Below are 24969 nucleotides of genomic sequence, written 5' to 3' on the forward strand. Positions count from 1 at the left end.
ATTTCGGGTTAGTTCCATTGTCCTAATGAAATTTTAATTTATATTTTCAGAATCAGCGCGACGGTAGCTTTCAAATATGATCAACTTTATTTAATTTGAGCGTTCGGGTCTTCAGCTATTGGATAAGCGATCATGCTGCGTTCAGATTGTTGAGCACTTCAGTAGTCATTTCCTCACGGCGAGCAAGGATGATGATGGGTGCTGCGAATCTATGCGTAGGTTAGTTATCTATAAAATAAAAAAAGACATTTGAGTATTGGTCGTGATTGGTTGAAAAACTGAGGTATAATTTCAGTTCACGGCTCACACGATTTCCGAATCCGTGTTTGGAAAACAGGAAATTTTAGTTCACGGTACTCGATTTCAGTATCCGTCGTGTCGTGATTGGTTGCAGAACGACGGTAAAATTTCAGTTCACGACTCACACTATTTCACGATCCGACGTGATTGGTTGAAAAAACGGAAGTTCTACTTCACTGCTCACGTGATTGCCGTATGCGTTACGATTGGTTTAAAAAACTTTCAGTGCCGGGAAGCCACTTCCCTCAGAGATCACTGCGCGGCCAGCAAAGTTGGCGAAACTGAGTGTAGAGTTTATTACCGGCTGACGGTTATTGATCGGATTTGTCCAGTTAGTAGAGGATGCATTTCACATCAGTTTTCATCGGGAAAAGTGTTTCCGATTCATATACGCGCCTACGGGGTGTGTATAGTTGGTGTGCTGCATTTAACTGCAGTATGGTACCGTGTGGAGGCAGCAATCCACCAGTATCGTTTAGCACTTACCATATAGCTTCAGAGTGCATACGGTAACCAGTCGATTACAGTATATCATGTTGGGGAATGTCTTCGCTTAACTATGTAAATGATGGACCTAATAAAGTTGAGCCAGTTAACATATTATAAGGATGTGTACACCAAGCCAATATGTTGCATTTTGTCGAATGCAAGATATGGAAGGACAAGTTTGCTCTGTAAAATTGTGTGACAAATACGGCAAAAGAGAATTCATGTTGTCAATCAGGATCAAGATGGTCCAATATTTTTCTATGAAAATTTTGACGGGCACTGTCACATTTGTGGTATCCTCAAGTCAGACTTTGGGCGATATTTACACTGTTATTCCTGTGTTTGCTCGCTCACGCATTGAAACAGAGAGTTCGGTTCTCTGGTGGAAGAGTTTGAAGGAACATATAACGACTTTGTAACGAATGCAATGCACGCTCCATGAAGGGAGTTACTTGCGCCGCTGGAAGATACTTATTCTCACAGAAATACAGCAACTGCAAACTTTCGAACGCCGTCCATCAAAATGTCCTAAATGCCAGTATGCGATTGGTGAATAGGCGCGCTACAGAAGCCCAAATTTAATAGTATAGCCCAAAAATACATGGTAATAATGTTCTGCGGCCCGCAGCGTCATTTACTGTTGAAATGCGGCCCGCTATACAACGGAAGTTGAGAACCCCTGGCTTAGATTGTGAACTTACAATGCCAACAAAAAATTACAATTATGGCTGCGACACTTGGGATGTTGATGACTAAAATATCAGTTCCGACGCATTGGCAGATCCAGGGTCCAGTCACATTTTCAGTAAATCGTCGTACATTACAATAAATTAAAATAGCAGCGAAATTTTTCTTCACGCTTCGCGTGTTTAATTGTCGCACGATGTCTTGCTTGGTAGCCTATCCCTACTGAAAACGAAAAAAAACGCCTAATTTATCCGATTTAGTCTAACTGTATTCGCAATTACGGGAGAAAGTCTTTTCGCGTTTGCGCTCGCATAAAGATCGTCAATGGTGAAATGTAGGCACAAAATGATTTTCGCATATTATCGGAGATCTTCGATATCAATGTGGCCAGACGCCGAATAGTCGTGTCCTTGCAAACTGAGCCTAGCGGGCGTTATATAATAGACCCGCAATACTCAAGTAATAATATTATTGACCTTGTTTATTCATAAACTTCGAAATTTTTGCCCGCTTGGCGTGGCTAGTGGATCGCGCACTCGTTCGTCAATTGCATGTGGCCCTTTAGCCGAAAAGGTTGGCCATTTCTGGTCTATATAGATTACTAATCTGCCATAGAATAGAACATGTCGGAATATGTTGATATGAACTTCTTCAACGAATACGTGATGTTTTCCTAGGGTGATTTTATTTGAATCTAAACACCGAAGATTATGACCGATAAAATCTGACATTCTGACAATTTTGACATTTTTCAGCCTAAAAATCTTAATTTTCATGAAAATCGTGATCTCGTATATGTAAATTGCCTTTTTTCCACCAGCTTAGAATTTTAGGCTACTGCTTATCTTCATTTCTGGTCGGAACTGTCTGTTCTTACGAAATAGTTAGGCCTGAAAAAACTTTTGTTATTTCTGCAATAAATTGACTCAATATTACCGGCAAGCTGATGATTGGCTGGACTTTAATGAAGATATTTATTACAGAGTCAACCTCAATCGGTATATTCTCCAGAAGACGAGCGCGGCATCGAGGTACAGCAAAAAGCAATAAGTGTCGAGTGGGTGAAAAGACTACGTGACAAGAAAAGATGGGATAGGCCTATCAACACAAAGTCTGTTCGAGATTAAGCCGATGTTGATCGATGCGCATTGGGCAGGTATAAAGCAGTGTTGGGATCAAGTCACTGATAATGAAAATCCCCCTACCACTTTCATGCAATAGGCTAGTCCTACAACGTATGCATGCACCAATTATTGACGATTAATATCAATGTGTAATATCATACAGCAGGGGCGGCATTACATTCCAATTTATCAATGTTGGTGACAGACATGTCAGAAGTTTGTCCAAACTTAATCCAAACCTTTCTTCAACCATGCCTCATTGCAGGGATCATGGAAAGACAAGCTCTGCAACAAGTTGAGGGAATGGCGAAGACACCATGAAAAAGAAGTTCCCGTCTTAAACTTGAAATAGCAGAAGCATGGACGCTGCGGCAAACGGAAATCTCAGCAGCTTGTGGAAAAATCTAGTCAACGCTGCAAGAATTCTCGAGTCTCAACATGCAATGTGAGCATTTTAGTATCTTGCTTTCTTCATCTAGATATCCTCAATATGAATATTTTGATATGATACTGATACCAACAGACAATGATACGTCTAATTTTTCTCGAGTCTGTGCGCATGCGAGCAGCTTAGAAGGAACATTGGCGAGAAGTAGCACCTTGCACCGATAACCAGTCATGTTTTAATTAGGATCTATTTTGTCCTACAGAGTCAACATGTATACTATCCACAGACGACGAGCGCAGTATCGAGATAGATCAAAACGCAATAAGAGGCAAGTAGAGAGTACCTGACAAGGAAACGATTTTGAATAGGATGAAATGAACATTCGAATCGCGTCGCGAGGCCATTCTGAATGGGATGTCAACACAGTCTGCTGGAGATTTACCCGATCTTGATCGATGCGCATTGGGTACCGTCGGTATAAAGCAGTGTTATGATCAAGTCACAGACGGCACAATCCCTCGGCATTTGTGGCATGCGCAATCATTTTTCATGACACAACAAATGACATATATATTATAACTGCGGCCATTTTTATATGACCTTAAAAAATCAATAACATGACTTTATTTTCTGGAAAATATGAATCTATGTGAAAATGGTGTATTTTTACATGCAAACATCAGCACTGACGGAACTAAAGAGTAAAACCTATGCACAACAACAGTTATTCACGTCCATTTTCTATTCTAAATCACTGTTGTAGTAGAGTAGGCTAGTAGTGTGAAATGTTGAAGTCTTTGAAGTTACGATTCGGACGTGAAATGACTTTGGTAAGGAAAGTGAGAGCTCCACAGACGCTGATGTGGGTTGCCACTTCTGCAGGTGTGCATAAAGCGCTGGTGAAATGTCTTGTATTTGCAGCTCCATTATTTGATAAACCTCGTTTTAGTCCAATCGCTTCTTAATGTACATTTTGAGCTTTATGACCTAACCAGGAAAATGTGACTTCATAGCTTTCTTAATATACCTCAAAGGGATACGGTTTTGTGTTGAAATTGATTTCACGTCTTGCTGATGCATAGAACAAAATATGACTTTGAATGGCCCTAATTATAACCATGGGTTAGCAAAAAGTGAAGTCAGTTTTTAAAATGTACAAAACTCGTAGGTGACCTAAAGATACTTTTTAAATTAACATACATTGCTCTTTTCGAGCAGATTTTAGTTTTCTTGAATTTTTTAATCGCACATACTTCCAGACGTAGACATTTCTTCCTTAGATATACGGGCTACCAACCCTCGGGCTGCAAGGCGATTCTAGAAATTGATTATAATATTTATTAGTACTCGCAGAAATATCGTCAGCGGTGAAACCTTTGCACAACGCGATATACGCAGCGTCGCCGCAACCTTGATATTCATATGTCCAAGCTGGGAATATTACTAGTCAAATGAGCCCAGCGGTATACAAAGGCGACTTGCAACTCCGCGCAGGACATGACTGCACACTTGCTTGTCATAACATAATTGTCATCGAATTTGCTGCGTAGTAATATATGTCATGTTTTCACCCTTGCCCAACCCTGTTCCTTCCTGTCGGATGACTGAAAATCTTTATCAACATTAGAGTGGCCCGCGCAAGGTTTCGAAGTCGCTGATTTACTTTACGACATCGCAGTCGCGTCAAAACATACATTGAGTTGATTTCTGGCACTTCTCGTTCAGGTCGTCAAAAACTGGGGTGGATGGTCGGGATCCCAACGATCTTCAATGACAACTATGGTAGCTTCCTGTTTGTTGACAAAGTGAGTTGTTTGGTATATGTGAAAGCATTATGTCCTACTGTGTTGTGGACACAAGCAAATCGCATGGCTCACTGCCATCGGGCTACATCATTCACATCATACAAAAAAGGCAATTTACGGCACTATTAACACTGTATTGCTGTATTCACACTGAATTTGATAAAAATTGGTATCTCGACAGGTCACTGTAAATCTTAAGAACGATGTAGTCCAATTTCAGTGAGTAACGAGATTTTCCCGTGTCCATGCTACTGTAGGACACTATGGTGAAAGTGTCACTAGTATATGGTGTCCAATCAAAGAAGATGATGTGAAACCAATATTGGCCCCTACTATTTCACTTAGAAAGTTGCAGTGTTACGACTGATGCTAAAATCATTCCACTCTGGGTACCATTATGCTCGCTCGATATCCTTGAAAGCACCATCACGTATGATCGTTTTCTTACCTCTTTGCATGACCCCGACTCGCGCGGTAATGACTTATTAGGTAGGCTTACCATATTTTGGAAATCTAAATAGAGGACACTTTTTCATGAAATTTGAGACTTGCAAAACCAGAGAAGAATTCTCAAAAATCGGTGAATTTTTCCCACTTTGTGACCGGTTGACTAAAAAAATTAAAAAAAAGGTCAACTTTTCGCTCAGAGCTCCAATCACCGTTTTTCATTCCGAAATACCCGCCGTAGCGTCACTTCTGTGCTGATTTACGGCATATCACTCGCATTTCGCTCTAAATGTGACCTAAATTTTCAAAAAAGAAGACAAAATCTCAAAAAAGAGGACAAAACGATAGGCTCAGATTTGCCGTAGTCTTTGATATTCATTTGTCCAAGAGTGGATTAATCCTTGTCGAATAAGCTTAGCGGCATATAGAGGCAACCCGCTAATTCACGCTGGACATGACTGCACACGTGCTTTTATTAACACATTTTTCATCGAATTTGCTGCGTAGTAATATTTGTTGTAGAGTGGCCCGCGCAAGGTTTCAATGCTGCTAATCTATTTTTTTACGTTGAGTTGATTTCTGGCACTCCTCATTCAGGTCGTCAAAAACTGGGGTGGATGGTCGGGATCCCAACAATCTTTAATGACAGCTATGACAACTTCCTGATTGTGGACAAAGTAAGTTAATGGTGTATGTGAAAGCATGATGTCCTGTCTTGTGGACACAAGCGAATCACATGGCCCACTGCGATCGGGTTACATCATCAATTGGTATCAACTAGAACAGGGGCGGGCAACATACGGCCCGCGAAAAGATTTTGTCCGGCCCACGGACTGTTTTCCGTCTTGCATCGTAAAGTGGCCCGCTGCCCTTGTCCGCCGAGATTCCATACTACTTGCTTACTATTAGGTTCAATTTTAGTGACTGTATGTTATTATACATGTGTATGCGCAGCGTGCGAGAGTGGATCTTACGCGTTAGTTCATTGTAGACGGAAGACTAAGGCCTTGTGGTGATCACGGTGTTTGTCGACTGCAATGGTCATTTACACCAGGCTGATATTTCTTATTTTTGATTCCGTAACTGACAACATGTAGCACGGCACACTTATGGGCTTTTGTAAGGCACCGCTTATGCCAGTGGTTGCCCACTCGAAATGGGTCGCTGGTAGGACTGGGCAAAATTATTCGAGTACTCGAATCTGAATCGAGTATTAATTTTAATGATTCGAGTCGAGTAGTAAAAGACAATTTTTTCGCTCGCTGAAATTATTCGCTCCTCGCCATTGAAAGTTGATTTATCAATGAGAATTATAGTTTCAATACCAATTTTCCCTGCTGAAGCCTTGAAACAGTGAATGACCGTATTGTAGCATACGAAACATATAGTAGCCTACCAAGCTACGAATGTGACTGGAAATTGCACATTTCCGAAGTCATGACCATCCAACAACATTGTCAACTAGTGCAATGAAACCTGTATGGTCGAAAACATACCAAAGTATCTTAAATGTGATCGATACACCAGGCATTATATTCTTTGTGGGTGCATAAAAGGTACATATTTGAACTTTGAAATATCACATTCCGTTGTGACGTCATAATAAGTGATACTCAATTACTCGACTCGAAGCATAATCATGATTCAGAATCGAATCACTCAGCTACTCGATTTTGCCCAGCCCTAGTCGCGGGCCACTATTTAAATTTCTTAAAGGACGCAGGCCGCATGAATTCAATATCGAGATTAATTAGGCCCCACAGTTGAACGCGACGCTATCTCGTCACCTACTCAACCCTCATGAATTGATATCTTTGTAAATTTGAGGTACTGGACTTATCGAACGTCTTGAAATCTTGATGAAGGATTGCACCGTGTGTTGATTGATCACAGAGAACCAAACATGGTGGCGTCTCTATAACAATGTTATTCTCAAATCTACATTGTCTTCGTCATTATTGGCGAGAAATGTCTGTGATGTGACATTGCTGCCGATAAAAGACATTAAATAGATACTTGTATATGTGGATAAATGGGCAAATATTGTATCGATTCAGCAATCTGACCCTCCAAGTACTTAATTTTCCTATATCCGGACTGCAAAAGTTGCCCGCCCCTGAAATAAAAGCTACCAATGTAACCATCTGATGATCGTTTTTGTACCTCTTTGCATGAGCTCGACTCGTGCTGTCATGACTTGTAATGTCTAATACTCGATCTATCTTTATTTGACACTCACACCTGTAGTACCGAGTTAATAACATTTTTATTTATCAGGAGCCAAAGAATGTATACCCGACGATCGAGTACAATACGATCCTGAATGAGTGGAAAGTTCTCTTCGATGGCAAAGTTGTCAAAGGGGTCTTGAGCTTCCATCATGCGATGGCTATAATACTGTCAATATACTGAGTGTTCAACATCAAGTTCGCTCCGTCACACTGTTAAAAATATTCTATGCCAAATTACTGGTCTGGTCCTGGCAGCAGTTTTACGACTCTGAGACCGGTAAATTTGAAAAATATTTTCCCGTAAATATTATTGACCGTAATTTATTTTTACAAAGACTGACTGTTAAAATTTTTACGGAAAATTCCCGTTACCTGATGTAACGGAAAACGGCTGTAATACCATGTTACTGGTCTGGTCCAGTGCAGCAGTTTTACGCTGATGAGACCAGTAAATTCGAAATAACTCTCCCCGTAATATCATTTTACATATGCTGACCGTAGGAAATTTTACAGAAAATTTCCGTAACTAAAGGTAACAGAAATCTGCTGTAATATCAATATACTCGTATGGTCCCTTGCAGCAGTTTTACGATCCTGAGACCAGTAAATTTGAATCAGGTTTATTTGGTGCGGGAACACGTAAAAAAAAAGTAAGTGTGGATAATGACGAAAATCCAGTCTTTCTTGTGGAGATCATCAGTCAGCAACTGCCTGAATGAAGAGGGCTTCATCAAAACTTCAGCAGCAGTTGAATGACTGTACTTTGGGCCATGCTCTTTTGTAGGTTCTTCTATAATCTGAACAAAGATTATGCTGTCATCAACACAGTTTCAATTTGGAAACTTTAAGACGCTATAGTATGACATACTGCGACTTTCCATATTCTTGTCAATTTCTCGAATAATGATGGCCTAGGATATCGGTGTCGAACATAACGCCAGCAGGCCGCATGCGGCCTGCGAAGCAATTCTTAGTAGTTTGAAAAAACCCTGTATTACCCAGCACATTTTCTAACAAATGTTGAGATATTATTGTAAGAAATACTTCCCGCAAGGCCACAAATGTCAAGATCATAGACCGTGATATAATTATCCAACAGTGGTGTTATGGTTTTACTCTAGTCATCATCAGGAACAAGTTGCTGATACCGACATCCAATTCCCAAAACTCCAAAAAGTGCACACTGAGTTCATATTTTTATGAAGAAATGAGCCAAAAAGTAGTTATTCGTGAAGTGAAAAAAAACTGTTATATGGAGGTCGCATGGAGAATATAATAGTTATAAAAATACAATTCAAATATATTTGGTCACACTGCTGTATCACTTTTACTCAAAGGCCCCAGACAGACAGAAAAACCCGAATGACGATTAATAATGAGCCAAATTCCAACGCCTGCGTTTACAATTAAATCACTTGTGTTCCTCAAAGCGCATACGATTAGTTAACGGCAGATTACGAATAAAACAAAGGGAACATACAAATATGTCAGCTTATTCCTTCGTTAGAGTCAGTGTTTTAACGGTTGAATTCAAACGATCAATCTTTGAATTTTTGCCAAAATTCCGTTGTTTGCGAGTAAAGGTGCTGCTAGAATATATCCATATGATATGATCGTGAATGTTATGTAATATACCAAAATGTATACAGGATTCATAATAAACTATTCAAGCGAAAAGTAAGGTCGGGTGTTTTGATGTACCGTAACATTTTGGAATGATTTGACTGATCCGGCCCGCGAGCGGTTTGAAAGTTTGAATCCGGCCAGCGACGCAAGTTGAGTTTGATACGGATACCCCTGGCTTAGGATTTCGTACCTGAATCATCTTTTCCAGCGTGATTGCAAACTTTTCTGGCAATATTCCTTTGCATCGCACGTCCAATGTATTTCGCACGGCATCGTGCTAGAAGCGAGAGGCGAAATGATCCCTTTCTATCACATAAGCATTCAACGTCATGATTCATAATGCCATAACGCTTCCATTTTCGTGTAGTTCAATGTCAGAAAATGTAATACATTCTTATAAGCCATAGCTTCTGTTCACCATTAAACTGTAACGAAAATACATACGTCTTCAGAAACAGGACTGAGAATAACTTGCCAGATTTGAGCTCGGATACTGCTATACCTACAATATCTGCTATCAACACCTGCAATATTCTAAAGCTAGAGTTAAGCTGAGGCTTCGAAACCCTCAATATCTTACAGCAACGCATCTTGTTATTATCCAATACGAAAACATCGCGTCGATATAATATCTATCTCGGAAAATTCAGCCGCACGTGCTCAGGCTCAGACATGTCTGACGTCTGACGCCGCTATGTCTGGAATATTTATGACGTCACAATGTACTGTTCGCTCGAGCAGCTACGAATTCGTGATCAAACAATTCATAAGGCCATTCGCAGGAAAAAGGTAAAGGACGTCTACTACTCTCGTCGCAATGGCAAAGGAGCGTGGCGGCTAAACACCAGCTCCAGGGTTTTGATATATAGTTTGCATCATACATGCGTTAAGGAGTCTACAATGGTGGCAGAACTGGTACAACAGATAATTACACAAAAGATCATACCTGCAGTAAAACTGCATAACATACCAAATTTGCTTGCCATGGTACTATTGCTAGATATTGATGTCTCAAAGGATACTATTTATAAAGCGATATAAACGATGGTATCTGCAATGCCCAGATGTTCGGATACCATTCACCGATTAGCAATCAGCACGGCCATCGATGTCGTAATTTGCTTGATGATTGAAACATGATGTAATGACGAAAATCACATTTTATATATGTCCATAAGACCGTAAGCGTGTAAAATGATCGAATTGTGAGTGCAATAGCAATGTTGCAAATAATGATTATCCAGTAAATCGCTTTTACGAATGCAAAAGTAAATCCGGAGCACTTATTATCCAGTAAATTGCTTTTACAAATCCAAAAGTAAATCTGAAATACTGGTTATCCCGTAAATTGCTTCTACGAATTTAATCTGTAATTTTTTTACCCTCTAAAAACAAGTAAATTTACTCTTGACGTGCCCGTATATTAATTTAACGGGCATTTACCGTTAATATAACTGACGGGACAAATTTACCGGTATAATTTGGGTAAATCTACGAATATTTCTAAGAGTGCAGCCTCGAATTCCTGGTCCTTCGTTGCAAACTTCCTTTCAAGACTCCCGAACGTTAAGTACACTGCGGCTGTTCGTAGCAAATTAAATTTGCTTGTGGATTGATCAGTGGCAGATACATTTTTGGCCATTGATATAATATTGACCGGTTAATATTTTTAGCCTTTATAATCCTTGTTTCAATAAAACGTTCCGAAACTGTCCAAGGTTAGGTTCACTGTGGCTGTTCACAGTAAATTATTTCGTTGAGGTCGGGTCAATACTTCTAGCTGTTATAATTCTCGTTTAATTGCAAATGTACCAAAACTTCCAAACGTAATCAGCAGCTGTTTGTAGTTTGCAGCGAAGATTTACAAGTTGTCATGAACGTCCATCATGTGCTGGCTACATTACTGGCTATTGATTCATTGAGGATGGGTAAATGTCTTTAGCCGTTATAAAAATTATCGTTTCATTACATACGTTCCGAAACTTTTTAACGTTAAGTACACTGTATCTGTTTCAATATAACGCCTGCGGTCGATTGTAAGAAAGGAATTCTCAACTACGTTGATCAAACTTTCAAATCTCGTATACTCAAACATATTATGTTAATTTCAAGTCACCGGCACCGAGAAGTGATTACTTTTGGCTTACAAAATATACCGCATAGTAATTTCTTTGTCTTGCAGAATAGTAACGACTTTTACAGTTGAACAAAAAAAGACGAGTTATGGGTATATGCCTAAAACCGAACTTGCTATGGATTTTAGATTGTAGCGATTACTCGCGCAATCTTGTTTACTTTTCATACGGATACTGTTGAGCTGGCATGGTACGTTACAAACGGATTTACTTGACAAGGTTTTCGTATTTAATGTTGAGACGTAATACTATTTCCGTTAACTCAATTGCAGCAAAAAAAAATAACCAGACAGCTTGTTCAAGGTTTCGACAAATAGATTGAAATATTCCGATTTAACTCGTCGCGTCGCAACTAGATCGTGGTATGCGCAAGTGGTTGTCAAGTTAGAAATATTTACAACAGGTGGTATTGCATTGACTGACTCGATTGTGTGTAGTAACACATTAAAATATCGCGATAGTAATTACTGAAACTCTATTTGACAAACGGTAAACTCAGTCGTGAATAGAGTTGTAAGGTTTCATTACTTGTTTCAAATCAATGCTCGTATAATTTCGAAATATGGATGGGTTGAAAGTTGGTAGTCATGTTTGTCGATCCTATTTCAATTCACACTATGTCAAAGTCAAAATATTTCGTTTTTGATTATCTCAGTTACCTGTAGTACATCTGACGAACGGATTTAAAGTTGGCAAATTACCAAAATGATTGAATATTATCGGGTTAGAGATAGTTTGTATTGATTCTATAAGTGTTAAAACAGCGGCGTGGAATGTGTGAATGATCCGGAAACGGAGTTGAAAGTTGGTCAAGTCAAGTAATATTCAGTTTCAAAAGGATTATACTCTTAAAAAGATTCGAGTTATACCAACAATTGACAATTTGATAGTATTCAAGTCGCCGCCGTTGTGGTTGTGTTATTCGTTACCCTTGTCAGTGATCGTATGATTTTACAATTATTTCACACCTATTTGAGTATGCGGTGAACGCACAAAGGATTAGGGTTAGGACGGAAATAAGTGACAATTTGTTGCTATTCAAGTTACCGACACTGGCGGTTCTGTTAGTCGTTACTTATGAAATCTTACCAGCGTAATCAAGTTCTGTGACAAACTGATTACTAAAATTTCACCGCGTGAGCGATCGGTATGGCTATGACACCAAGTCGTGAAAGATGACTATGTCTGAGGTGTTATCTTATGGGCGATCGTAGGATTTTACAAATATTTCACACCTTTTTGAAATGTTAGTATGCGAACGCGGCTATTGTTGGTATTTGAATCACCGTCTACGCCGGCTCTGTGGCAAACTAAATACCTGAAAGTACGACTTGTCACCAGGGTTGTAATGACTCGAGTCATGACTCGACTCGAGTCAGACTCGAGTCACGATTTTTTTGTGACTCGACTTGACTCGAGTCATTTTCTAGAAATGGGAAAATGACTCGACTCGACTCGAGTCAATATTTGGATTGACTCGACTTGTACTCGAGTCATTACGCATGACTCGACCCAAGTCATTGACTCGGCTTATTTTATATGACTTGAAGATGAAAAATTTTGCGAATCGTAATGGCTAGATCAACGCATCTGACGAATTCTGCCGACATCGCTATTTGTCGCCACTGCTTTCGTTGCACTGAACTGATATCAGATATGTCGCCGTAAAAACAGCAGACAATGGTACCCATAGTAGCAATGCATTGTACAAAATCATCCTGTGATGAAGAGGTAATAGATCCACCGCAATCAAAGTACTCAATACTTTTCAATTATACAATCAATCGAAGCAAAGTTCAAGTAGGGCCAATGAAATGACTCAGATGGTCAAGTTGGGCGACCAGAAAATGAGCATCCGATGCTCTTCAATGTGGTTCAAAAATGATTGTCAATTCCTGTATCTAGTGCACCAGTGGAACGTGTTTCAGTAGATGTGGATTTATTCTAAGGCTTTGCCGCTATAACATATATGAGGATCTCCTTTCCACTTTAGTATTTTCTAATTGTAACTCATCATTGATTTGATCTGCTGTCAGTGAAAACACACAATACACTCCATCGATTTGACGTTTTGTTAGGTATATGTGCATATTGTGCACGTTGTGTGATGTTTGTACAATAGGGTTGTTCAAAAATAACTTATTTATTTTACTGGGTGGCTACTTGGTAAAATTGTTATGTTGCAGAAAAAGAACACCGAATCTGGCTTAATTTTAAAAAGTAAAATCAATAATATGAGAGGAGAAAATTTTATATTTGAAAATAAAGGGAGTGTTTTTGGTGAGAAATTATTTCATATAATATAATTACATGCTAGTAGTAAGCCGACTATTTTTTCATATCCAAAATATTCCACTCTAATAAATTTGCTTTTTCTAGTTGGAATTGAGCCAAATTTGCTATGAATCATATTTTCACACAATATAACAATATCATGAGGTGGCCAGTAAAATTCGAAAATCTCTATTTGTAGTTAATCCAAAATTTCCTTTCATATTAGTAACGCTCCGGCGGCTATATCGGGAGCTGAGCAGGAAAACTGACTTTTTTTTAGTAAACCACCTGATAATGTGAAAGAAAAACTGTACGTCTACATAAACATGATGCATCTGTCTGATTCACCATCAGCTGATATATAACCAATGATGAATGATTATATATATATATATCATTGATCAGCTGGTATTTAGACGTGAATTCGTTATTAGTTCTATATCAGATAGCATGTAGAATGAATTCGATCATTCTCTATAAGCTATAAGCAAATTCAGGATTGAAAACACGAGTTGAACATGACTTCAATACTGTGACTTGGACTCGACTCGAGTCATAACACTATGACTCGGACTTGAGCCTTTAAACGGTGACTTGGACTCGGACTCGAGTCGGTGATGAATTGAAAATGACTCGACTTGACTCGAGTCAAAACCACAAAAGTAAGATTGACTCGTGACTCGGAACAATGTGACTTGGTTACAACCCTGCTTGTCACCGCAGTCATAAGACACCACACGAAAGATACCTATACCCGAAAGTACGACATGTCAGCGCAGCCTACACCCGAAAACGTTAGCATGCGACCGATCCCTATCTCTGTAACGCTATCATGCGACCGGAGCCTATACCTGAAAATACGACTCACCAACGCAGCCTATACCCGAAAACCAGTGGCGGCTCGTCCTATAGGGCAACTGGGGCATTGCCCCACCTAAAATTCTGTTCAATAACAGTTCTTTACCATTTATAGACGCACAGCAATCTATATATACCGAAATCACAGCAAAAATCGTATTCTTCTTGTCCTTTCGCTTGTAAATGCCCATATATATAGCGAAGTCTTTGCGAAAATCGAATTCTCTTCCGTGTTTTCGCTTTGCAAATGCCTAGCCGGGGCATGCCCCGGTAGCACTCATAACAATCGTATCTAGATCTGAACTCGGTTACCGTCATATGCGTTTAGTCGACCTTTGCTGGTATAGGTCGATTTTGATGGTGTTTCACACCATGATAATTCTTGAAACTTGGTATGTCATGTCGTGATGGTGGTATTTAACATTGTCCCAAGTTTCAGGGTTTCTACTTAAAGTTTAGGGTAGTAATTCCGTTTCCGAAGTTGAGTGTGTGCTGATTCGTCATGTATCGCAAACAGATTTTACTCAAAAGCCGGTATTGGTATCCATTGATTTTGACGATGTTCCATACCGAGATCGGTCATGACATTTGGTACGGTAAGTCTTAATGTTAGTATTCAACGCGGTACCAAGTTTCAAGTTTGTCACTGTACTGTGTTAGTGGTAATTTCGTTTCCTAAGTCGAGTGAGAGCTGACTCGTCATTTATCGCAAACATATTTTACGCAAAGCCGGTATTGGTCTCCATTGATTTTAACGATGCTCCTTACCTAGATCCGTCATGAGCTTTTGCATGGTATGTCTTGATTTTAGTATCGAACGCTGTGCCAAGTCTCAAGGTTGGCACTCAATGATTAGGGCAGCAATTACGTTATCAAGGTCGAGTATGTTAAAGATGTGCGCTGATCTGGCACTTAGCCTACCTAACGCATTGCGGATTTCACGCAAAAGTCGGCGTATCTGTGTTAACGCTAACTGTGTTTCATACTGAGATAAGTGATGAGATGATGATATCATGAAACAGTTTACTAACATCCTCGGTTTGCATTCAAATATTTAATTTTATTTTATATTCTCCAATGTCAATTTTGACCGTGAAATTGTGGCCTTCAGGACATTTGCTTACAATTACAACCCCTGTCAAGCGCGATAGCTGTTTCGTTTTCGATGGCGGCTAACAGCTGATCGCTTGAACAATGATAAGCCTATTCCTCAGTAAATTTTACGCAAAATTCGGTGTTGGTCTGTTTGTATTAATTTTGACAGTGTACCATACCGAAAACGGTCATGAGGCTACTTCTCGTTGATTTCATGTAACAGTGTACCAAGTTTTCGGCTTTCATCCACGTATTTATTCGGTAATATATTTTCCAAAGGCGATTTTGCAGCAGACATATAGACCGTAAGCCGTATGTGTCGTGTGACAGTCTCCAGCATCAAGGCCAAAATATCTCCTATGCTGTATCGGGACCGAATTTCCGAGGCTGCTATCCGTAGTTCTTCAGAATTATGTTTTGGATTCAATATGACATTGTCCAATCTATGAGATAACAATTGCGTATGTGTCCGAACTCGTTGACCTTTCCAGCTAGGCTTACGCAATCTCTCGAGTTATAGTCATTTCCATTTCTGCAGATAATTAGTCAAGTCAGGTATAGTGCGAACGTGAGCCGTGTGAAATCTTTGTTCCGCACGCCGTTTACGCAGTTACCACACTTCAAGTCACAGCTCACCGGCAGACCTCTCGCGGCACATACGTTACATCACTGTTGTCGGGAAGTTCGTGTTACCGTAGTTCGTACCAATAAGTTACTTGTTTACGTTGGAAAGCTCCATTGTGACGTCATCTTGATAAAAAGTCGCTTGCAGCCCTTGCCCCACCACCCGATATTGTCACGAGCCGCCACTGCCGAAAACGTTAGCATGCGACCGATCTCTATCTCCGAAACGCTATCATGCCACCGAGAGGGGCCGAAACACCACTTCATCACCCCATAACTGAAACGTTAGCATGTCGCCGCACTTATACCTAAAAACATTAGCATGCCACCACGAGTTTTCACGTTAGCATGCCGCCGCCACCTATACCCGAAAACGTTAGCATGCGACCGATCCCTATCTCCGTAACGCTATCATGCGACCGAGAGGGGGGTCAAAAGGGTCACCGTGCCACCCCCGATTTCGCGTTATCATGCGACCGCACCCATAAGAGCCCCTGCCACCGGTTGTGCGATCTATACTACTACTCCCGACTTTAAAAATTCAATCACATTAATTTACTACAAACAGCTTAAGTCCCCAGCTTTAGAAAGTTTCGTAACGCATGTACGAAAAAAAGAATTACAACAACAGATAAAAGTATTGATTCGCCCTTAATGAATCGATCATCTACAAACAGATACTGTGTACTTAACGTTAAAAAGTTTCGGAACGTATGTAATGAAACGATAATTTTTATAACGGCTAAAGACATTTACCCATCCTCAATGAATCAATAGCCAGTAATGTAGGCTTACCATATTTCGGAAATGAAAAAAGAGGACACTTTTTCAGAAATTTCAGACAAGCAAAACTGGAGAAGAATTCTCAAAAACAGGTAAATTTCACCCGCTTCATGATCGGATGACTAAAAGAAAAAAAAAAAAAAAAAAAAAAAAAAGTCATCACTTCCGCTCAGAGCTCAAAAACACGTTTTTCACTCCACATTGCCAGGTGGATGACTAAAAAAAATTTGCGGCATATCACTCGCGATTTCCTCTAAATATGACCTAAATTTTCCAAAAAGAGGACAAAATCTCAAAAAAGAGGACAAAACGGCGTCCTCCGAGGACACTTTCAAAAAAGTCAAAAAAGAGGACAAATCCTCTTAAAAGAGGACGTATGGTAAGCCTACAGTAATGTAGCCAGCACATGATGGACGTTCATGACAACTTGTAAATCTTCGCTGCAAACTACAAACAGCTGCTGATTACGTTTGGAAGTTTTGGTACATTTGCAATTAAACGAGAATTATAACAGCTAGAAGTATTGACCCGACCTCAACGAAATAATTTACTGTAAACAGCCACAGTGAACCTAACCTTGGACAGTTTCGGAACGTTTTATTGAAACAAGGATTATAAAGGCTAAAAATATTAACCGGTCAATATTATATCAATGGCCAAAAATGTATCTGCCACTGATCAATCCACAAGCAAATTTAATTTGCTACGAACAGCCGCAGTGTACTCAACGTCAGTGTTGCCAATTTAGCGATTTTCGCGCTAGATCTAGCGATTTTTCATCCGGTTTAGCGCCAAAAAATATGGATCTAGCGCCTAGCGATAAATCTAGCGATTTTTGAAAAGGTATTTAGCGATTATTTAGCGCTTTTTACCGAAAATTACTAATAAAGATTAGTTCTGGCGACGAATGCATTGGCTATACCGGCCACCAGAGTGCGGACTCCGATGATATATTCTTAATTACTTGTAGATTGCTAACCTACGCAACTCCTCGCGGTTACGCATGGGCAAACAGTGTCGCTTCTTGCTGAGTAATCTAAAAGTAGCATAATTGACAGAGCTACATCTGGCGACCTGAGCGCTGAAATTTAATATAATTGGCCTTATTGATCGAAAGCTATAGTCGCAGTGATTTGAAAATACAAAATAAAATCTCGTCAGGACAATGGAACCATGCACCCCGAAACAGCCCTTAAAGTCTGAAAACCGGCATTGCTCCAACAATGGCACCGCCGCAACACAATGAACATAACAATGACCAATTTCGTCCAGCGATTGTTCTGATCAATGCCGATATTAAGACTTTTGGGGCTGTTTTGAGGTCGTTCCATTGTCTTGACAATAATTTAATTCGTATTGTCGGAATCAGTGTGACACTAGCTTTCGTTTAAGACCAGATTCATTAAATATCATACCCCGGGTTGGTCCTCGAATTATTTTCTGAAGGTCTCAACTTATACTTATAGTGGCTGGCAAACCCGGTTCAAGTCGTGTTGTGTCGGGTCAAGTCGCATGTCGTGTACAAGTGTGTCAAGTCGCATATCGTGTTCAAGTACTCCAACACAGTTTATAGAAGTCAAGCGCATTTCCACGGTACATCGCATCACGTATTCACGGACGCATCGAGTAAGGCACGCTTATATAGTGAGCACTGAGCAGTTATGCCTGCCAACCTGGTCAGTGGTCACGTATAGCGATCATTGCGCAATGCGATCTGCTTTATCGAAATGCACTGCACGTTTTCTCCCGCTTAGAGATGACTATTACGTATTATGAACTAGAAATATGATAAGTGACTTTGGCCCCAGATGAGTAAAATATAGCTGAGAAGAATGTATTGATATCATGGTTCAATTTAACACCTTTGGCAAATAATGCAGATTTAGCGCTATTTTTAGCGCTTTTTTCTCAATATTTAGCGACATCTAGCGATTTTCGACTCCAGTTTTAGCGATTTTCTACCATCCGGAGTTGGCAACACTGCTTAACGTTCGGGAGTCTTGAAAGGAAGTTTGCAACGAAGGACCAGGAATTCGAGGCTGACGGAGCGAACTTGATGTTGAATACCCAGTATATTGACAGTATTATAGCCATCGCATGATGGAAGCTCAAGACCCCTTTGACAACTTTGCCATCGAAGAGAACTTTCCACTCATTCAGGATCGTATTGTACTCGATCGTCGGGTATACATTCTTTGGCTCCTGATAAATAAAAATGTTATTAACTCGGTACTACAGGTGTGAGTGTCAAATAAAGATAGATCGAGTATTAGACATTACAAGTCATGACAGCACGAGTCGAGCTCATGCAAAGAGGTACAAAAACGATCATACGTGATGGTTACATTGGTAGCTTTTATTTCAGGGGCGGGCAACTTTTGCAGTCCGGATATAGGAAACTTAAGTACTTGGAGGGTCAGATTGCTGAATCGATACAATATTTGCCCATTTATCCACATATACAAGTATCTATTTAATGTCTTTTATCGGCAGCAATGTCACATCACAGACATTTCTCGCCGATAATGACGAAGACAATGTAGATTTGAGAATAACATTGTTATAGAGACGCCACCATGTTTGGTTCTCTGTGATCAATCAACACACGGTGCAATCCTTCATCAAGATTTCAAGACGTTCGATAAGTCCAGTACCTCAAATTTACAAAGATATCAATTCATGAGGGTTGAGTAGGTGACGAGATAGCGTCGCGTTCAACTGTGGGGCCTAATTAATCTCGATATTGAATTCATGCGGCCTGCGTCCTTTAAGAAATTTGAATAGTGGCCCGCGACTAGGGCTGGGAAAAATCCAGTAGCTGAGTGATTCGATTCTGAATCATGATTATGCTTCGAGTCGAGTAATTGAGTATCACTCATTATGACGTCACAACGGAATGTGATATTTCAAAGTTCAAATATGTACCTTTTATGCACCCACAAAGAATATAATGCCTGGTGTATCCATCACATTTAAGATACTTTGGTATGTTTTCGACCATACAGGTTTCATTGCACTAGTTGACAATGTTGTTGGATGGTCATGACTTCGGAAATGTGCAATTTCCAGTCACATTCGTAGCTTGGTAGGCTACTATATGTTTCGTATGCTACAATACGGTCATTCACTGTTTCAAGGCTTCAGCAGGGAAAATTGGTATCGAAACTATAATTCTCATTGATAAATCAACTTTCAATGGCGAGGAGCGAATAATTTCAGCGAGCGAAAAAATTGTCTTTTACTACTCGACTCGAATCATTAAAATTAATACTCGATTCAGATTCGAGTACTCGAATAATTTTGCCCAGTCCTACCAGCGACCCATTTCGAGTGGGCAACCACTGGCATAAGCGGTGCCTTACAAAAGCCCATAAGTGTGCCGTGCTACATGTTGTCAGTTACGGAATCAAAAATAAGAAATATCAGCCTGGTGTAAATGACCATTGCAGTCGACAAACACCGTGATCACCACAAGGCCTTAGTCTTCCGTCTACAACGAACTAACGCGTAAGCTCCACTCTCGCACGCTGCGCATACACATATATAATAACATACAGTCACTAAAATTGAACGTAATAGTAAGCAAGTAGTATGGAATCTCGGCGGACAAGGGCAGCGGGCCACTTTACGATGCAAGACGGAAAACAGTCCGTGGGCCGGACAAAATCTTTTCGCGGGCCGTATGTTGCCCGCCCCTGTTCTAGTTGATACCAATTGATGATGTAACCCGATCGCAGTGGGCCATGTGATTCGCTTGTGTCCACAAGACAGGACATCATGCTTTCACATACACCATTAACTTACTTTGTCCACAATCAGGAAGTTGTCATAGCTGTCATTAAAGATTGTTGAGATCCCGACCATCCACCCCAGTTTTTGACGACCTGAATGAGGAGTGCCAGAAATCAACTCAACGTAAAAAAATAGATTAGCAGCATTGAAACCTTGCGCGGGCCACTCTACAACAAATATTACTACGCAGCAAATTCGATGAAAAATGTGTTAATAAAAGCACGTGTGCAGTCATGTCCAGCGTGAAATAGCGGGTTGCCTCTATATGCCGCTAAGCTTATTCGACAAGGATTAATCCACTCTTGGACAAATGAATATCAAAGACTACGGCAAATCTGAGCCTATCGTTTTGTCCTCTTTTTTGAGATTTTGTCTTCTTTTTTGAAAATTTAGGTCACATTTAGAGCGAAATGCGAGTGATATGCCGTAAATTAGCACAGAAGTGACGCTACGGCGGGTATTTCGGAATGAAAAACGGTGATTGGAGCTCTGAGCGAAAAGTTGACCTTTTTTTTAATTTTTTTAGTCAACCGGTCACAAAGTGGGAAAAATTCACCGATTTTTGAGAATTCTTCTCTGGTTTTGCAAGTCTTAAATTTCATGAAAAAGTGTCCTCTATTTAGATTTCCAAAATATGGTAAGCCTACCTAATAAGTCATTACCGCGCGAGTCGGGGTCATGCAAAGAATTAAGAAAACGATCATACGTGATGGTGCATTCGTGATTAGGCGTCGTCGTGAACGGTCGTCTTCAGAGTAGCTCGAGCTAATCAACGAATTCTCGCAGGTTAACAGTACGCTTGACTCAGTCGCTTAAGCCCCAACGGAGTTCTCTATAATAGGCTTGTTTAGGAACTACTTTCCGCCTGTAGATAGTGTTCATGAACACAATTAAGTCGCCTTCTGCGGGTAAGCGCGTGTCGTCCGAAGCGTTCAGTTCAGCAGATGGTGATGATAGTGATGACTCACCAGGTCGAGCAAAAGTAGCGTCGAAATCATACGCCGTAGCAGGAGAAATTAGCAATACCGTGAATGAAGTTGCAGATACTATAGACGCAAATACTGAACCGATGATCTGCGCCACATCCAAAGTTATCCCTTCAGTTCCTGTATATAACGCACCATCTATTCGTGACCTCGCATACTCAGGCAGTAGCGCTAGCTCACCGAACGCTCAGAGTTCTAGCAGCAGTAATGAATCTCGTAAAGATGCCTCGTTACAGGTAGTACTATCCGCAAATGGCGAAGGTAGGAAACTCAAACACTATCGTCCCAATGTGATAAATTCTTGGCTTCATAAAACAATTGGTCCCTACAAGGCCATCCGGGTTTTCCCTTCGGGTGATTTATTAATAACCTGTAATAACAGCAAGCAGGTTACCAAATTGGTTACCAGCAACTCGATAACTGACGGTAAAACGAATATAGAAATCAGGGCGTCACAATACCCTGCTCGATCTTACGCCAGTCGCGCCGTTATTTCTGGTGTTCCACTAGAGTTCACTGATGATGAATTGAACGGAGATCTGTCGGAATTCGGGGTCAGCTCCGTGAAAAGACTCACGAGAATGAATAGTGAACGTAAGAAGGTGGAGACAATGTCTGTATTGCTCCACTTCCAGTCAGAACAGTACCCCCGCTCTGTATCGATTGGTTACTTATCTTTCCGGACGAGGCCGTACAAACCACCTCCATTACGTTGCTATAAGTGCAATCGTTACGGGCATACCAGCGACAACTGCCGTGGGAAAAAATGCTGCACAAAGTGCGGTAGTCGAGACCACGAATATGAGCAATGCCAAAACGACAAAAAATGTGTTAACTGTCTCCAGTGTCACAGCGCAGCATATGGCGGATGTCCCGTATATAAGGATGAAGCCAAAATCTTAGCAATAAAAGAAAAGACCAATGTGCCATTCGAAAAAGCAAAAGAAATGTTCGCAGAGAAAGTTGTTCTGTTGGGGAATGATACGTTGCCTAGCCCGACCGTCGGTTCAGTACCACGGAATACACGACGCACGAGTAGGAACTGGCGATCCGAATACCAAGCGGCATATCCTGCTCTTAACGATGGTGACCTCCGAAACGTACACAGCAATCAACAGCAATCCACACCAGCTGAGAAAACGCCAAACTGCGCAAATCCTTTGAATAGCACAGGGCAATTCGACACCGTCCGTCTTTTAGCGCTAATAGCCGAGATAGTCAACATTACCATATCTGCCTGTCGTTCTGGTGATCATGATGTTTTCAACATCGTCAGTGAAGCTTCCTTCAAGTATCTTGGAATGTCCATTGAACCTCAAACTCTGAAAAATGTCCTCAAAACGGCTTCCCGATGAAGTGCTCTTCCGTGATATCTTTCTTACAATGGAACTGCCGTGGAATTTATAGAAAATTACCCGAATTTAAACATTATCTCACCACTCTCCGACCACCACCGGATATTATTCTGATCCAAGAAACCCACCTCATCAGTAAATATACTCCGCGACTTAACGGCTATACCCTCTATAGGAAAGACCGAACCCTGCACTCGGGAGGTGTAGCAACCTTTGTGACAAACTCGTTGCATTCATCATGCCACCGAATTAGGACTCCACCAGAAATCGATGCCATACTAGTACAGGCGGGTGGTCTGAAATTATGTAACGTGTACATATCCCCGAGCTATCAACTGCAACCAAGTGACCTGGAGTTCCTCGAAGGGCTAACTTCAAAGTCCATCGTGTTCGGCGACTTCAACGCACACCACTCATCTTGGAGCACAACAACAAACAACCGTGGTATCCATCTTTACGATGTCATAGGAAAACATAATTTCGTGCTTCTGAACACCTCGATACCTACCCGCCTTAACTTAGCATCCAATGCCAGATCACGGTGGTCCCTTCTTGACCTGACTATCACTTCGCCAGATGTTGCCAGTAAATGTCATTCGACTGTTACCGATCAATTGCTGGGAAGTGATCATTTCGTGGTACGCACTTCTTACAATGTTAGGACAATAAAAACTTCAGTGACGATAGATTCGTGGAATCTAAATAGAGCTGATTGGAATAGCTTTTCCAGACTCGTGGATTCCGAGATCATATCCACTTATCCCGATGATGTGGAACGATCTAATGAGGGCATCAGGCATGCGATCGTATCAGCAGCGACAAGGTCTATACCCCGGTCAAAACACTGTGGTAAAAATCCAGTTACCTGGTGGAACGATCTTTGTAACCGAGCGATCAGGCGTAAACGGGCGGCCTACATGAAAATGAAAAGATCGTTCAATCCTAACGATATTGTATCATTCAGAAAAATGCGAGCGGGTTGCCGTAGAACTATTGTACAAGCGAAACGAGCGAGTTGGGAAAGCTTTTGCGGATCATTGGATCGGAAAACGAACCTATCAAAAGTCTGGAGAGTAATCCGGTCAATTTCTGGGGGCAGCTCGTACGACACATCAAGTTCGTCATCTTCAAACAGTTTGACTATGCTCGACGATAAATCGAAAGCGGACCGGCTAGGTCTTCACTTTGCTACGGTGAGCAGTAACGAGAATCACAGTGATACTTTCTCGCAACTCCGATTAAACTTCGAGGCGGACGAGATGCAAGCGGTAATGTTTCAAACCGACGTCAACAAGGATTACAACGTCGCCTTTTCAATAGACGAGCTGAAAGATGCCGTACATTCTCGCCGGAGCACATCACCCGGTGAGGATACCATATGCGCGCCAATGTTGAAAAATCTTTCCCCTAGTGCCTTGAACCACCTTCTCTCTTTATATAATGCTAGTTGGGACCAGGGTACTATCCCTCCTGAATGGAAAAATGCAACGGTCGTCCCTATACTCAAAACAGGAAAGGACCCAGCATTACAGGAATCGTACAGGCCAATCTCTCTAACAAGTAACGTCTGCAAAGTAATGGAAGCAATGGTGGCGAGTAGATTGAGATGGTATCTAGAGAAAAACGGACTATTTGACAACTCGCAATGCGGTTTTAGACAGGGTAGAAATACCCTGGACCATATTTTGAGACTACACGACTCGGTATATAAGTCAATTAACAGCCAAAGGTCAGTGATAGCGGTGTTTTTAGATATTGAACGCGCGTACGATATGCTATGGCGGAACGGGCTATTGTATAAATTGTCGTAACTAGGCATATGTGGGAAAATGCTCTCTTGGATTCGAGCCTTTCTAGATGAAAGGACTTTTCGAGTAAGGATAGGATGTACATTATCCAAATCGTATGTTCTCGAAAACGGTACTCCTCAAGGGAGTACAATTAGCCCCCTCTTATTTAATGTCATGATT

The 24969-nt window shown here is 40.8% G+C and overlaps 2 long non-coding RNA genes across 2 annotated transcripts; one reads left to right on the forward strand and one right to left on the reverse strand.

Annotated features, from left to right (window-relative positions):
• Window positions 1–2447: 2447 nt before the first annotated feature.
• On the forward strand, window positions 2448–3753 carry LOC145435829 (uncharacterized). Its single transcript, XR_013914048.1, has 3 exons — window positions 2448–2632; window positions 2866–3045; window positions 3251–3753. It is a non-coding gene; the product is annotated as an uncharacterized LOC145435829 (long non-coding RNA).
• Window positions 3754–8075: 4322 nt separating this feature from the next.
• On the reverse strand, window positions 8076–10606 carry LOC145435830 (uncharacterized). The gene is made up of 2 exons (XR_013914049.1): window positions 9288–10606; window positions 8076–8268 (listed from the first exon to the last, which is right to left on the reverse strand). It is a non-coding gene; the product is annotated as an uncharacterized LOC145435830 (long non-coding RNA).
• Window positions 10607–24969: the final 14363 nt, after the last annotated feature.

The sequence above is a fragment of the Botryllus schlosseri genome, chromosome 3 (assembly GCF_051294905.1).
Source record: "Botryllus schlosseri isolate E-star chromosome 3, Bs_hap1, whole genome shotgun sequence".
In the NCBI taxonomy this organism is placed as follows: Eukaryota; Metazoa; Chordata; class Ascidiacea; order Stolidobranchia; family Styelidae; genus Botryllus; species Botryllus schlosseri.